This window comes from Vollenhovia emeryi, unplaced genomic scaffold (assembly GCF_000949405.1).
Source record: "Vollenhovia emeryi isolate VEMERY1.0 unplaced genomic scaffold, V.emery_V1.0 DF939886.1, whole genome shotgun sequence".
Taxonomy (NCBI): domain Eukaryota; kingdom Metazoa; phylum Arthropoda; class Insecta; order Hymenoptera; family Formicidae; genus Vollenhovia; species Vollenhovia emeryi.
The window spans coordinates 1-5,452 of NW_011966480.1; positions in this window are offsets into that span (position 1 = coordinate 1).

Here is a 5,452-nt window from a genome sequence, read left to right on the forward strand (position 1 = left end):
ATTGTCTCCTCTATCATCGCACATCTGGCGGCTGAAAATCGAAGTAAAAACATCATCTGGATATCCCCAGATAGCACAGGATGTCCTGTGGACGTCCAGTTTAAGTCCAATTTACGTCCGAACGTCCGTGGACGTGAAATGGACATTTAACGGATGTCTGTTGTCGTACCTTGAACGGATATCCTTTACGGGACATCTCATGGACATCTAATTTTTGTCCACGTTTGGGCTTTAGTTTTATCATCTTTAGATATATTTATTTTAGCATATTTAGATACATTTGTAAATTTTTATTACGTAAAACGTTTATTAAAAAAACTTTTATTAAACATTTAAAAAACATTCATTTTATGTTTAAAATCCATATGTTGAATAAACGGTTAAAAAATGTTTATTTTATACTTATTTTACATTTATTTCATATTGATTAGTCATTTGCGACATATATGTATATAAAAAATATTTTTTACATGGTTTTTATTTTAGGTTATTTCACAATTATTTTATATTAATTACTATATTAATATTATAATAAAAAACGTTAATGAATAAAACAGTTTTTTACATTTAATAGTTAAATATTCGTTGTACAATAAAACCACCCGGGAAAAAATGGAGGAGATCTGACCATGTCTGATTTGATAAAATGAGATACAACGAGATCTCAAATTATAGTAGAGTCAGATCTGATTGGATAAAATTTTATCTCGCCAGATCTGCATGGCCAGATCTGATCAGATCCAGCCAGACATGTTAAACTTTAGTCCGATTTCACAAGATCTGACCATTGCTGCTGTTCGATATTGAATCGCAGGTCCAGTCGGATCTCTTCCGATCTCATGAGATACGCATCAGATCTCACCAGGTTTGGTCAGATCCAACCAGACATATGTTGATCTCACCAAATCTGATCATTCTTAGTTTGCAAAGTTGGGTTGCTGATCGAATCAGATCTCTTCGGATTTAATCTGACATCAGATCTCCTAAAAGATTTGAGCAGACATTATGTGTCACATCTTTCCAGATCTGAGCAGATCTTTCCAAATCTGAACAGATCTCGACAACATAGAACTTACAAAAATTTCGTTCTCATCATTATAGGTATTAATTTTTACACCCAATATTGGGCATTATATGAAATATAGATAACTCTGTTGTAACGGGGGTAGCCGGGAAGGCGCGGCCGGAAGTAGCCGCATTCCTCGCATTCCACGCATACCAGAGCCGCGGTTACCATAACAACGCGGAGGTGGCAACGCCGCGCCTACCCCCGCCACCTCCACCCGCGCGCCCAGGCTCCAGGGGTATAAAAGCCCCTCCGGAGCGAGCGCGATGACCCCAGTCTTTCCTCGGAGCACCGAGCGACGACACCCGGCAGCGGGCACTTCCGCTGCGGTATACGCCGGTATAACGGGTCCTGCCGTCCGGCGATATACCATTTCGGAGTACACGACAGGTGGAGGCGCTGCTCCGTCGTGTGCTCCGGCCTCCCCGCAGTAGGGTACAAGAACGGGGTGCTGCCCGATGTACATCACTACTGATCCCCTACCGGTCTCCTATTCGTCCGCAGTAGCGTACACAGTAACGGGGTGCTGCCCGGTGTACATATGCTACTGAGAACACACGCATAACGAGGCGCTGCTCGGGCGTGTTCCTGACCTGAACCTATCCTTCTTTTCCTGACCCCCCGACCGGTATAGAACACAGGGGGGAATATTTGGGTGGGAGACGAATCGTTAATTATCGATAGCCGTAAGCTCCGTAGTGTTAATACCTTCCGTTTTCTTCCTTCCAGAATACCGGAGGATCCCGTAGTTAACGTCCTATATCCTGTGATCCAGCGACAAGTTTTGTTTACTTCCGATCAAATCTAATTAAGTTTATTCCGATCTGACCGCGTACTCCGGTACCGCAATTTAATCCGTCTAATCCATTTCTTTTCCTCTGTATTTACCTATAGGGCGGACTCATTGTACTCACTAATCCTTATTTCTTTTCCTCTGTATTTACCTATAGGGCGTACCTTTTGTAATTACCTCTATTCCGCTGTAGATATCCTGAATAAACCTTGTGCTTATTGTTATACCGAAAACTACCTGTAAGACTTATTTCCGATCCTTTCCAAGCGATTTACTCTATTAAGCGAATTAAAATCTACCTTGCCTCCTTTCCTCCCGACGGCCCTGGAGCTGAGCATATTCGGCAACAGGAGGAACGGAGGATCTATTCTAACCGACACACAGCACGTCAAAATACCGACCGCGAGAACGCTAGCTCCTCCAACCGTCAATCGGAACCGCGTGTCCGATTGAAAATAATTCCTGCCGGAATCCTGTCCGGAACCGGGAGGAGCTAGACCGATTTAATTACGTTCGTTACACTGTGAAGGGGGAGTTGTATGTATTTAATTAAATACATATATACAGGGTGTTACTTAAAGATCCCGCCCACCAAGTACATAGCGTTATTCCTTATAAAATTCTGAGTCGAAAAGTCCTGAACCATTTTTTTCTATCATGCTTAATAATGAATGAGTCAATCCACTGAGCACCGGCGGCCTTTAGCCGGGCGGCACGTCAGTGAGCCGCGCGCCTGGTAGTGTGCGTGAGCGCTCGGCCGCCGCGGCGCGGGCGGCGCGGTCCTCGCTCGCGCTGCTACACTGAGAAAAAAATTTTGTTCAACGATCTAAACGCATTTAGTTGTTTGAAGATTTGATTAATCCAACAGTTATTTATTCAACCGAACTTAACCATAGTCTACTTAACAAACTGTTCAATGTTGGATAACAAAAACGATTTAACTATTTCATTAATTTAACGGGACTATAATTATTTTGTTACCTCCAAGAAAAATGAGTTACCAGAATCGTTAGATTTATTTCGACAATCTGTCGGTGTCAACTAAATGCATTTATATAAGACATATAAATATTTTATTGTTTTAAATGTGAGAATTTGGTTGAATGAACTGTGTCTTTGTTATGTAAGATAACAACATTATCATAAATGCTACATAGTCAAGACAACCAAATGTCTTGTTAAATAAGTATACACTCTGCATCGAACAGAAAAATTCTTAGGTAAGACTGATCCAATCGATCATTAATTTAAATTCATAAAAAGCTTAAATATTTAGTTACCTTAACTGTATGTAAATTTTTAAAGAAATAGTTTTCAGAAAATACAAACTAATTGTTTATTGGAAAATAAGGTTGCTAATATGTTAGGTCAACATATTTTGATTGGTAATGCATTAAACGTATTAACAATGTCAAATCAACATTTTATTTAGTTAAAGTAAACTACTTAATTTTCTAAAACTACTAAGTCATTTTGACCAAACATACAGTTGATTGAATTCTACTTTAGCTTCAAAATAAAGCTAATTTTGTTTGGTTTGACGTTGCGATCATTCAGTCATTTGAAAAAATATACATATAGTTAAAGGATCAAAATATAATTTTCGCAGAATATTATCAGTTAACTGAGGAAGATGGTTATGTAAAGCAAGAAGTTTTTAATTAGAACTGACTCTGTGTCAAATTCTTTTTCTTTTTATCAAATTCAACCAATGAAATATTGTTTAAATGAATCATAATGAAACTAAGAAACAAACATATTTGAATCAACCAAACGTATATTTGCAGAAACAAAAGTTTGTTCGTTTTATGGTTGAAACGCACGACGCAGCATGGCGCTGTGTTACGTGGCGAATACATTGATATACATATACGTAAAATGAATTAAGCGTTGCGCGAGACAAGTCGGCACACGCTATAAAGAGACCGACAGACAGACAGAGAGAGAGAGAGGGAGAGGGAGAGAGAGAGAGAGAAACACAGTAGACTTATGTTTGTTTCTCTTGTAACTACCAACTTCCAGCGTTTTTCTTTTCTTTCTATAACAAATGCCGGCGTGTCGCGCCGGTCGCGCGCAGTGCTCACAATCAGTCAATTGTCGATGGGCGAACAGCATTCTGCGTGTAGCGCTTACCGCACGTGCTTGCAACCAGTTTTGCGTTCTCGTCTGCCGTGCGACAATTCAGGGTGTATTATCTACGTGATTACGATTGAAGTGATAAAAGTTTTATCTTCGGTATTATTGTTTACCTATACATATAGTGCAAAGAGTAAAGAGTCACAGGGGTAGTGAAGGATAGAAGTGTTGCTGTCGAAAGTACGTTAGGCAACCATCTTGAGCGTCCACTGCTTCCGTAAGCTTCACTTATTCATATATGCTCTCTCCCTGTTCATCTTTTACTCTTTGATATAATAGTGTAAATAATGGCCAACATCGTGAAATCTTGGGAGCTTGACGAAGAAATTTCGACGAAACTGATCGAAATCATACAAGGTACGTATATTGTGACTATACATACATATGTGAAATAAGTGTATAACTAAAAATCGTTCGCGTGACGACGCTTAAATCCTTTGCGTGGCTGAAAAGACTTGCAGGCTATTCAGTCATTGGTAAAACACCAGCATAATCGATTTGAATTCGTTTAAATTAATTATATCATATCGGGAAATGGCCTTTTTCGGAAAAACTCAAGTATAGATGCGTTGTTTAGAGACATAGTTTTGTCTATACATGGTAGTTGACAAAATTACGAGACGAGCATTTGTAACAATGTATCGGTCAAAAGTTGAATTGTCGAAACGGAAATATAACCTATATATCTAAACACGCATATCTTAAAAGTAACTGAAATTTTGTTAATTCGACAAAACGATTGACACGATTTTATAGAAAATGCCATCGATGACGATAATATGTCGCAACTTAATCCAGAACTGATAAAAGAATTATTTCCAAAAATTGGACTTCGTTTACATTTTCTCGAAAAATGGATGGCGACATACGGTCAACATAAGAAGTCTGTTAGTATATCTAATGTAATTTTTCATATTCTGATTATTAATATTTTAAATTTATTATTTCTTCTTGCACTACATAAAATTCTTTAACAATACAGCCCTTAAATGAAGAGAGTGAAATGGAGAGCGTTGATAGCGATTTTAACAAAACGTCTTCGAACGAAAGGAATGATGACGAGTTTGCATTGAAAAGACAAGATGCCTTTTTGGGCAAGACCATGTTTGCTCTGAGAACACAAAATATGAACATTAAATCGATTCTTAACAAAACGATCCAGGGTCAAGCGATTCTCCAGTCGTACAAAAAAATTAAGACTTTGTCGAGAAAGTGTCGTAATGTTATTGTCGATCTTCTTCTGTCAGAAATACTCTCAAAGACGCCTCGGTTATTTTCTTTTTTATAATTATTTATATTGTTTTGACTATTAATGTTTTCATAAATAAGCTATAATACATATTGTGTATATGGTAATATACATATACACTGGTCAAAAAAATTAACGCAACAAGAAATTTACATCAAAATTTGGCGAATTTCAAATAAGCGTAACTTCGCGAAAACTGGTCAAATTG